The 11,898-nt window shown below is 50.7% G+C and overlaps 1 pseudogene; it reads right to left on the bottom strand.

Moving 5' to 3' along the window:
• Positions 1 to 9,448: 9,448 nt before the first annotated feature.
• On the bottom strand, positions 9,449 to 11,397 carry LOC120711539 (annotated as a pseudogene).
• Between the last annotated feature and the right edge of the window lie 501 nt (positions 11,398 to 11,898).

Below are 11,898 nucleotides of genomic sequence, written 5' to 3' on the forward strand. Positions count from 1 at the left end.
AATAAAGACCGTCTATCCCCTTTTGTATCTAAGTATTTGTGAAAAGCTTGTTCACCCTATCTTTGTTTTTAGATGGCTGAGGATGGTTGGGCCCAGGGCATTTGCCAAGCTGCACATGGCTTTCCCAACCTTTTGATCAATGCCCTAGAGAGCCTTGGCGTTACGGAACGCCCAAGGTACTACAGCAGGGAGTACAAGCACCACGGTACCCTCCGCTGCATGGTGATCCTGGTCATCGCCAAAAGTGACCGCTACCCCGACATCCAGCCATGGCAAGTGACTGCCACTGGATTTATTTACCAAGACACTTATCCCTTGGTCATCAGGAAGGCACCCCGTTACCTGTGCCGGATTTTTGAAGGACATCTCGCCCCTACCCCAATGAGATTCTTTCCTCCGGCCATCAGAACCCCAGTTTGGGAAGCTCGCATGAGGAGCCTGGAATGGCGCCGCCATGAAGAGGATCCCCTGTACCAAGTGGCTACTTACCTAGCCTCCTTGGATCAGCTCTTTGACGAGCAAGCCAGCATCCTCAGGGAGCAGACCCTCTGGGCCGAGCGAGCAGAGCTCGCGGTAAGGATGCATCAGATTAGGGTGTCCCAAGCCGAGGCAAGAGCCGTAGCCACGGTCAGTAGCGAAGCAGTTGCCCAGGAGAGCCTCAAGCAGGCCCGGGACCGACGTATGCAAGAATGGACCAAAAGTGAAACGCCAGTCCCAGCAATTGGGGAAAACCATATTCTACTTGGGATGCCCATCATAGGATGGGGACCACTCTTGCGAAGCCCACAAGTCCCACCAGAGAATACTGAAGTGCCTACTGCCGCCGTTGAAGAAGAAGCTGTTGAGCAACCCCGAGAAAATGGAAACCTAGAGGACGGCGAGCAAGGACTATTCATTCCCCTAGAGGCACACTCCATCTCGGAAGAAGGCTTGCCCGGCGAGTAGCATGCCCCGAAGCCACCCTAGAAATAGCCCCCAGCCCTTTGGTTTAAATTGTACCCTTAGTGGTGACCTTTGTACCCGGTCATGTAGTACACGTTTCGGTCTCACCCCAGTGTTGTACCCCCTTACAGTAATGAAGTTGTTTGTGTCTGTTGTTTGCTTGTCTGTGTGCTTGTTGCTAGCTAGTGTACTTTTCGGTAGGAGAAAGATTCTGCCTTTTTTAAAAAAAAATACAAATTAAATAACTTAAACATCACTTAATCCTAATCCCAGTCTCACAAAGACTCTATCCAATCTACAGATGTCTTCCTGACGTGGTTCAAGAGCCTCTCACAGTCAGACCCCTGCAGCCCCTGGCGCAGGAGGGCCGCAAGATGAGCATGGACAAGACCGAAACCAGAAGGAGCAGGAGGTAGACCAGCAAGGAAAAGGAAGCCAAGGGGAAATGCCACTGCCACCACCACCATCCCTCGGGGACCTGGCACAGATAATACACAATCAGACTCTCATACTGGAAACCCTGGCCAATGCCCTCGTCAATAAGCGGCCAAGAGAGCAGACCATGAATGACAAGCTGACAGCTTTCCTGAGAACCAAGCCACCAACATTTGCCGGATCCAGCAACTCCTTGGAGGCAGATGACTGGCTGCGTGTGATCCAGAGGAAGCTCGAGCCGTTCGAGTGCCAAGATCGAGACAAGGTTCTCCTGGCCGCTCACCAAATCACCGGAACTGCCTTAGCTTGGTGGGAGAATTACTGTGCTGCTGTCGAAGATGCCTCCACCATCACTTGGAAGGAATTTGTGAAGAAGTTCCGCCACTATCATATCCCCCCGGCCACCATGAAGCGCAAGGCGGATGAGTTCCGCGAACTGCAGCAAGAAAGCATATTAGTAGAAGAGTACACCTACCAGTTCATGAAGCTGGCCCGCTATGCACCCGAGGAAGTGGATAAGGATGAAAAGAAGTAGGACATGTTCAAGAAAGGATTGAGCCCAGAACTCCGGACCTTGCTTACCCCTCAGATATACCCGGACTTCAATACTCTGATGAACATGGCCATTCTCACAGAAAGGGCCAAAGCTGAAGAATGGAAGGAAAACAAGCACAAGTTCCTAGAAAGCAAGGCCCACCAGCAGGTCTGCTTCCAGAAACCAAGAAGCTCCAGCTATACTGCACCAAGATCTCAGGCCCCAATACAGTATAGGACCCAGTCCCAAGTGACAGGCCCCCAGGCCCCTAACACACAGTTCAGAAACCAGAACCCCATGAAGGCCCCGTAGAGCAATGCAAGCCAAGTCACCCCCAACAACAACAATGCTGGAGCTTGTTTCAACTGCAGTGAGACAGGACATTACATTGCCAACTGCCCATATGCCAAAAATAAGCCTGCTGCATCGACATTCTCCAACTCGGTGAATGGGCCTAGGCCACCTGTATCCAGAGCCAACCGTGTCCCCATCGGCAGCAACAACAAGGGCAACAACAACAACAGCCAGCAGCCTTATGGACGAGCCCGCGTCAACCACATCAACGCACAGGAGGCTCATGGTGCACAAGGAGTGGTACTTGGTGAGTTCCTAGTCAGCTCAACTCTGGCAACAGTATTATTTGATTCTGGAGCATCACACTCATTCATATCGTCAAGATTTGTGGATAAACATAAAATACCTACGGTACTACTAAAACACCCCTATTAACCTGAACGCCTGGAGGTGACATCAAGTGTCAACTGGGTTGTTCCCGGGTAAGGATCAATTTAAGTGGGGTAGAATTTCTAGCCGATCTAGTAGTACTTAAGTCTAAAGGAATATATGTGATCCTTGGAATGGACTGGTTAAGCCTACACAATGGTCTCATAGATTGTGCTGACAAGGTAGTACACCTAACCAACTCAGATGGGATACAAGTGACCTGCCATACTCAGACCCCGATGTTTTCCCCGATGAACTCCTGGAATGCCACCAGACCGGGACATAGAGTTCTCCCTTGACCTTGTCCCAGGGACCTCTCCCATAGCCAAGAGACCCTATAGGATGGCAGCCCCAGAACTAGCAGAGCTGAAGAAACAACTAGAAGAGTTACAACAAAGTGGTTTTATCAGACCTAGTTCATCTCCATGGGGAGCCCCAGTTCTGTTTGTCAAGAAAAAGGATGGAAGTATGAGGATGTGTGTGGATTATCGCGCACTGAATGAGGTCACCATAAAAAATAAGTAGCCTCTCCCCAGAATTGATGATCTCTTCGATCAGCTAAAAGGAGCCAAGTACTTCTCCAAGATTGATCTGAGATCAGGATATCACCAGCTCAAGGTTAAGGAAAGTGACATCCCAAAGACAGCTTTTGTCACCCGTTACGGGCAGTTTGAGTTTACCGTGATGTCTTTTGGACTCACGAATGCACCTGCTTATTTCATGAATCTCATGAACAAGGTGTTTATGGATGAGTTAGATAAGTTTGTTGTAGTCTTTATCGACGACATACTTATCTACTCCCAGAGTTTCCAGGAACACGCGCAACATCTGTGGATAGTTCTGGAAAAGTTAAGAGCGCACAAACTCTATGCAAAATTCAGCAAGTGTGAATTTTAGCTAGAGAAAGTGGCTTTCTTTGATCATATTCTAACCGCAGAAGGAGTAACAGTCGACCCTAAGAAAGTCGAAGCGGTTTCCAATTGGCAGCAACCAACTAATGCTAGTTAAATCAGAAGCTTTCTTGGATTAGCTGGGTATTATCGGAGATTTATTGAAGGATTCTCCAAGATAGCCCGGCCCATGACAGAGCTGCTTAAGAAGGAAAAGAAGTTTGTTTGGACAGAGTCCTGCAAAAGGAGTTTTCAGGAATTGAAGAAAAGATTGACAACTGCTCCAGTACTAGCCCTACCAGATATCCACCGGGACTTTGTCATCTATTGTGACACATCCTGCCAAGGGTTAGGATATGTCCTCATGCAAGACGGGAAGGTAGTAGCTTATGCCTCCCGACAGCTCAGGCCTCATGAGCAGAATTACCCAACACATGATCTAGAGTTTGTAGCCATAGTGCGTGCCCTTAAGATTTTGAGACATTACTTGATTGGAAATAAGTGTGAGATTTACACCAACCATAAGAGTTTGAAGTATATCTTCACCCAGCCGGATTTGAACTTAAGGCAAAGAAGATGGTTGGAATTGGTTAAGGATTATAATTTGGAAATCCATTACCACCCCGGGAAAGCTAACGTGGTAGCCGATGCCTTAAGTCGGAAACCTTATGGACCCAAGGATGCCCATCTGCAAGAAGAAATGGGACGATTGAATGTGCACATTGTCCCTCGAGGCTCCAGCCACAAGCTGAGTATCCAACCTACCCTGGAGGACAGAATCAGAAAGGCCCAAGGGTTGGACAAGGGTTTAATGAGAATCCGCAAACATACTGGAAAAAACAAAGCACCGGATTTTCGAGTGGACGAAAAGGAAACCTTGTGGTACAAGGATAGAATTTGTGTGCTCAAGGAAGGGGACTTCCGGCAAGTGATCATGGACGAGGCTCATAACTCAGTATATTCCATTCACCCAGGGTCCACCAAAATATATTTGGATTTAAAACAAAAGTACTAGTGGAATGGAATGAAGTCAGACATTGCCCAGTTCATGGCCCATTGCAACCCATGTCAAAGGATCAAGGCTGAGCATCAGAAGCCAACAGGATTACTACAACCCCTACCTATCCCAGTTTGGAAATGGGACGAGATAGGAATGGATTTTGTGGTAGGATTGCCCAAAACCCAGAAAGGTTATGACTCCATTTAGGTATTAGTGGACCGGCTCACCAAGGTCGCTCACTTCCTACCCGTACGGACCAACTATGGAGGAGAAAAGCTAGCCCAGCTTTATGTTGATAATATAGTAAAGCTGCATGGTGTGCCTAGCAGAATCATTTCAGATCGAGGGACCTAGTTCACCTCCAAGTTTTGGAAAAGTCTGCACAAGGCCATGGGGACCAAATTGGATTTTAGTTCGGCCTATCACCCGCATACTGATGGACAGACTGAGAGGGTAAACCAAATTATGGAGGATATATTAAGGGTATGTGTCCTGACTTATAGTAAAGATTGGGAACAGAGTTTGCCCTATGCAAAGTTCTCATACAACAACAGTTATCATGCAAGCTTAGACATGTCGCCATTTGAGGCTCTCTATGGGAGAAAGTACAGAACCCCTCTGATGTGGTCAGAAGTAGGAGAGCGTTCATTAGTTGGACCAGCCCTCATAAAGGAAGCAGAAGAAAGAGTAACAAAAATCCGCGAAAAGTTGAAAGCAGCCCAGTGCAGGCAGAAGAGCTACGCGGACAAGAAGAGACGAGAAATAAGTTTCAATCCAAGAGACTTCGTCTACCTCAAGGTTTCACATATTCACAGGATCCGAAGGTTTCAAGTACATGGAAAGTTAGCCACCTGGAACATTGGACCGTACCAAGTACTAAAGAAAGTCGGAAAAGTGGCCTACCGACTTTAACTACCAGAAGGAATGTCAGACATACACCCAGTGTTTCATGTCTCACAACTAAGAAGGTGCTTGAGGGTACCCGAGGTAGAACATGTGCCAGTAAAGGCAATAGATTTGCAGCCCGACCTGCGATACCAGGAGATACCGGTCAAAATTTTGAACACTGTCACAAAAAGAACAAGGAACTCAGAAGTACAGATTTGCAGAGTGCAATGGAGCAGACACGGACTAGAGGAAGCCACGTGGGAACGCGAAGATGCCCTGAAGAAGGAGTTTCCCCATCTCTTTAGAAACCAGCCGAATCTTGAGGATGAGATTCATTTTAAGTGGGGTAGGTTTGTAACATCCTAAAAAAATTCACCAAAACAAATCACTCGCTAAATATAATTTTCAAAACTTTTTCGTCGCTGAGCTCGAATCGTTTCAGAATCTTTTTCCGTCCAAGCTCCAAATCTCCCAAAATTTTTCCCGGTGTTTCGCCGCCCAACACCGAAATCAATCGCTGTCACTTCTCTTTCTTTTCCTTGTCCCGCGCGTTGCGCTGCGTGTCGCCCGACCGCCGCGCGTGCTCGATCAACCCCGCGGTCACCGCCACGCATGGTCGATCGTCTCCGCGAATCCCGCCGACAGCCGCTCTCTCGCTCTCTTTTTCCTCCCTCTCTTCTTTTTCTTCTTCTTCTCTTTCCCTTTTTCTTTTTCTTCTTTTCTTTTTCATCCTCCATCTCCTTTCTTCTTCCTTCTCTTTCCTCCTTCCTGCTTCCTGTCCACTCGCACGCGTGCCCCTGCTCCCACGTGAACCACGCGCCCAGATGCTCGTCGCGCCGCCCGTCGTCAAGCACAGCGCCGCCTCCCCCTCTTGCACCTGCCCGAGCCGTCCCATCACCCTGTGCTGCCTCGCCGCTCGAGCCGCCGCTCCGCGACGCTCCGAACGCCATTAATGGCCGCGAGCTGCCCCGCCGGCCGCCCGACGCACCCCGTCCTCCCCACCGCCTTACCCCGCCTAGAAATAGGCTCCTCGCGCAGCCCCGACCGCCATCACCGCCCTCGCCACCGCGTGCCCCTCTCCTAGCCCGCAGCGCCGCCGCCACGCACGCCTCCGCTCGCCGCTGCAGGCCACCGTCGCGCCGCCTCCTCGCTCCATCCCAGCCCAAGGTGAGAAGGGCAATAGAATGCCCTTGCTCCCCTCGTCGTTTTCCCCCTAGCCCTAGCCGCCGCCGGGCCCCGCAGCACCGCCGCCACACACGCCGGCCGCCGGCCGCCGCCCGCCGGCCGCCGCCCGCCACCGTGGCGCCGCCTCTACAGGCTGCCACCACCCAAATTGAGGAGGGGAATCGATCCCCCGTGTCGCCCTCCCCCTTTTCCCCCTCCTCCCGGCCGCTGCCGTGTCCAGGGCCGCCGGTAGGAGCCGGCGCCGGTGCCCAGGAGCCCCCTCCTCTGTTCCCCACGGGAAGGAGGAAGAAGAAGGGCATATTTGCCCAAAATCCCCTCCCTCCCTTTCTATTCTATTAAGAGCCCCCTCTCTCTCTATTTCCTTTTAAAAGAAACCCCCTCCATCTTTAATTATTCCAAATCAACCCTTCCACCATTCAAGATAATTACCAATCGGTCCCTGCACATTTCCAGAGTAGCTTGGATGTTTTCCAAAATTATAATCATGTCCTTTCACTCTCAAAACTAATTACAAATAAGCCCCTAGATCCTTATTTAACCCTAAACGCCTCCCCGACCTATCATTTCATGCACAAAAAATTCTCCAATCACCCCGAAACTTTACCACGTCATTTCTAATATATTTTCAGCCGTACCATTAGAAAATCTCCCAAAAATATTATTCCCATATCCATATATTAACCTTCTCCGATTCGAGCTCAACGATAAAACATTTATTTCTTTTTGTTTATTGTGTGTTTGTTTGTGTGTGCCGTAGATACCGATGCGAATGAGGGAGAACCCGTCAAGGAGTTCGCCAAGCAGTATCGCGAGCCGGAGCCTGAAGAACCGTACTGCGAGCAAGAACTCCCGGAAGGCTTCGAAGACGGCAAGTTCAATCTCATCCTTTGATTACATATTTAACCCAGTTTTATAAACACAACCTATCGGCTATTTTACATACTTGCATATGTTTTGATTGCTAAAAACATAGTTGGATAGCCACCCCTTGATTTGTTATAACCATTCCTTGACCACCTAGATTAATATCTAAATACGAGTTAATCTATTTGGATGTTAATCGCTGCTAGAATGCCACTTAGGATCTTGTGCTCATTTTAATTACACTAAAAAATGGTTACAACCTGTTTTATAAAAAGGAAAATGTGTGAGTTTTGTGAAAGGTAAGTGGGTTATAAAAGAATAGAATTGTTAAGATGGGATGGGTGGATGGCATTTCTGTGTGAACTGTCATATAGGAGGCTCGTACCTTTATGGTTGAGCAAGAAGGTTGGGAGATATCAATCCCGTCATAATTAAGGACCGAGTTGATGTGTCATCTTGCCTAACTCAACTATCGTGCAAACCACTTGACCATTGTGTGTGGCAACGGCTTAGCATAAACCCCACTAGTTAGTCTGATAGCTATCAGTAGAGCTGAGAGCAACGGGTGACCAAGGAGAAGGGATAAGGTCGTGGTGACTTATGCCCCGGTTAAACCTCAGTAAAGGTCAATGGCCGCTTGGTGAAGTCCGTGTTGGTTAGTTAGGTCTAGCTAAGGTGGGTAATGACTTTGTTGGGATCTACACCGACACTAAGGTGATCGTGCTGTGGTACCCCACTTGTGGGTAAAGTTGCACACCTCTGCAGAGTGTAAAACCTGTTCAAATAGCCGTGCCCACGATATTGGGCGCGTTACGGTTTGGTCATACAACTAGACTTTTGGGAGGGATGTTTCCGTGGTGTGAGTTGTTTTGGGAAGGTGTCTGGCAGTTGTGCCGTGAGCTACTGCGGATGGGGAGTCCAGTATCAATAAAACTTGGATCCTTTGCGTAGGATCAACCCCACTCCTTATTCGGTTAAGTAAGAAACTGTTTTAAGAAAACTCTTTTCGAAAATAAACCCTTACATGTATAAAATCTAGCTTTACCGCAAATAACCCTCAGCCTTATCCTTGATTTATCCTGTGCATATCTGTGTTACCCCCTCCGTGGATGGGGTTGAACTTGTTGAGTACTTTCGTACTCACCCGATATATATTTGTGGTTTTTCTTCAGAAGAAGATCCGGACTTCGTAATTGAAGACGTTGAGTAGAGGTTGCGTCCGCGCCCAACCTTGCCTGTGGTGTTGGCCCTCTGCAAGATGCTTTTGCTAGCGTATTACTCGGAGCCCGAGCTGGAAACCGTCTAGGTCGTGCTTTGGTGTATCACCGTAGCTGTTTTATTACTTATTATCGTTTGTATCGAGTGTCCGCCTCCTCGGAGGTTTGTACGGTGACTGAACCATCTGTTGAATAAATATGTTATCAGTCTCCTGAGAATAATATTTGTATCACATTTAGTCTCTATTTATGTGGGGACGCCTCAGCTTCGCAATGCAACCACAGTTGAGGCAGTCGTCTGCTAGATTGCACTGTTTGAAGCCTTCTCCTCCTCCAGACCCGTAACGAGAACATGATGCTTGCTTTTGTTTTGTGCCCGCTCTACTGCCATTTGCATGAGTTCGAGCGCCATTAAACAGCTCATGCCGAAACGGGCGGAGGAGAGAAAGTGCGCCCGTGTATGCCCGCGGGCCGTCAGCAACATATAAAATAGATAATAAGCTACAAAGACTCAAAAGATAAGGAATCCATGTACGATGATGTTTGTTTGTGCTTCAGCACGAGATGAGTTTTTCAAACCTAATCAATACATAATTAGATATTATTTGTCAAGTAACAATAAAATGTGTTACAATATCGAAATTCAAATTTTTCATGAACTCAATACACCCTAAGGGCGTACACCCACGACGCATTTTCCGACAGAAAATTAAAGGAGGCACTGCATGGCCATACACATGCATCTCAATCAAAACATCCATATCAGCAGTCATCCAAAGATCGCCTTCGTGCTTGATCATCATAGTTTCAATTCTTGCTAACATGAAATCTAAAATTTATGCCGGGGGCCTTATTGCAATAATTTTATAATTAACTTCACAAACGTTGCGCGAGCAAGAGAGCAGCGCATCCGATGCTTCTTGCATCCACGTGGCACACAGGACTTCGCATCCTGTACTTCACATCCACCTAGACGCCGGGCACAGGAACGCGAAGGATGGGGCGGAGCAGGAGCCTGGATTTCCGGTGCGCGGTGATGCCGAACGCCTCGGTCATGTCGAGCTTGGCGCCGCCGGGCACCTCCCAGTCGAAGTGGAAGAGGAGGCTGGCGAGCGCGAGCTCCATGTTGGCCAGCCCGAACCCCAGGCCAGGGCACATCCTCCGCCCGGCCCCGAACGGCAGGAGCTCGTAGTCGGTGCCCTTGAAATCCGCCGCGCTTCCGCCGCCGGCCTCGAACCGCTCCGGCCGGAACGCGTCGGGGTCTCCCGGCCAGTAGCGCTAGTCGCGGCCCAGCGCCCAGGCGTTCACCATCACCGTGATGCCCTGCGGCACGTCGTAGCCCAGCACGCGGCAGGGTTCTTGGCACGCCTGCGGGATCAGGAACGGCAGCGGCGTGTGCAGCCGGAGCGTCTCGCGGATGACGAGGGGCAGGTACTGGAGCCCCGCCTCCACGAGCTTCTCCTCCCGCACCGACCCGTGCGCGGCGAAGGCACGTCGCACCTCACCTCCGCCGTCGCCCGCTCCATGACCTTGGGGTTCTGGACGAGCTCCGCCATGGCCCACTCCAGCGTCGGCGCTGTCGTCTCGCTGCCGGCGAAGATGTCCTGCGAGCAATCATACGGAGTGTCGATCTCTAAGTAATCGGTACAGAACTAACGGATCAGATTGAATTGATTGATGAGTTGAAGATTGCTTACAGTGATGGCGACTTTGATGACGTCCGTGTCGAGTGGGATCGGCAGCTCACCATCCTTCTGTACCTTGAGCAGCACGTCGAGGAGGTCTTCGACCTCGCCGCCGTCGCCACGCTCCATCCTCTCCAGGTGGTCCTTGATGATTTCGTCGAGGATCCCGAACGAGGTTTGACGGATCTCCTCGCTGCGGCGCACGGCGCTGCTGAGCCAGCGGACGATCCGGGATGACGGCCACAGGTCGGCTGGGTTGAACCCGGCGGCGAGCACGATGGCTTCGTCGAGCGCCCGCAGCAAGACCTCGCGGTCCTTGATCCGGTCGCCCATCGCAGCGCGCATCGTGGTGTCCGTGATGAGCTCGGACAGCCGCTCGCGCATGTTCACGGCGCGAGACTCCGCCGCCGCGGCGGCGCACACGCGCAGCATGACGGCAGCCTCCTCCTCGCGGACGGCGCGGAAGGAGTTGACGCGGCGCGCGCTGAGGAGCTTGGTGATGGTGATCCGGCGGAGCTGCCGCCAGTGGGCCCCGTAGGGCGCCATGATGATCCCCCGGCCGCCGTCGGTGAGCGCCCGCATGGTGGGGCTCATCGGCCGCGTCGCGAACACCGCGTCGTGCGTTCTCATCACCTCCCGCGCCGCCTCCCGGGACGACACCACCAGCGTGGGCACCTCGCCGAGCTGGAGCAGCATGAGCGGCCCGTGGCGCCTAGCGAGGTCACGCATCGCGTGGTGCGGGAGCTTGCCGATCATGTGGTGCAGGCTGCCGATGATTGGCAGCTGCCATGGCCCCGGTGGCAGCCGCAGGCCGTGCTCGGGCGCCGCGGCGGAGCGCCGGCGCTTGGCGAGCAAGATGACGAGCAGCGAGACGAGAGCTAATACGAGGTAGAGGCAGTGCTGGTGGTCTTCCATTGGTGTTGCTCCCAATGCAAGCTCCTGGTGATTGGTGTGGCTTTGCTAGCTTAGTAAGCTGCAACTTAAATAGCAGAGCAGTGAGTGGTGGTTCTCCGTAACCTAAAATAATAAGCACTGAGGCTAAATTGTTTATTGGTGATTGTTTGCCAGGTGGTTACGTGGAAGTAGCAGTGTGCACCCAACTCCAGCTATCTTGGGGTCAAACCATGTGCGCTCCCGGCACGTTGATTGCCTCGGAATAACCGCCAGCATGTGACTTCATGCGACGACCGACGAGTCAAACGTCGAGACGGTGGTCGGGAATATTTCTACAGAAAAAATATATTTCCTGATTTTATATGGCCAATTACAACCAACTGTAGACAAGGACTACCTAGCAGCCTCCCTTAATTTCAACATTTTTAGATTCGCATTGTTCTCGAAATTCTCTAATAACAGTATAGGTAATGATTTCGTGAAGCCATCAGGAAGCCATGTGCTCAAATTTTAGATTTTTGTGAGAAACTCGTTTAAGGATTGAAGCCAAATTTCAGAATTGAAGCCACATACGAAGCTTATGTCGGTTGGGCCGAACCAGTGGTCGGCCAAACCAGCACCGACTCCGTTTCCACTACCC

The sequence above is a fragment of the Panicum virgatum genome, chromosome 6K (assembly GCF_016808335.1).
Source record: "Panicum virgatum strain AP13 chromosome 6K, P.virgatum_v5, whole genome shotgun sequence".
Lineage (NCBI taxonomy): Eukaryota > Viridiplantae > Streptophyta > Magnoliopsida > Poales > Poaceae > Panicum > Panicum virgatum.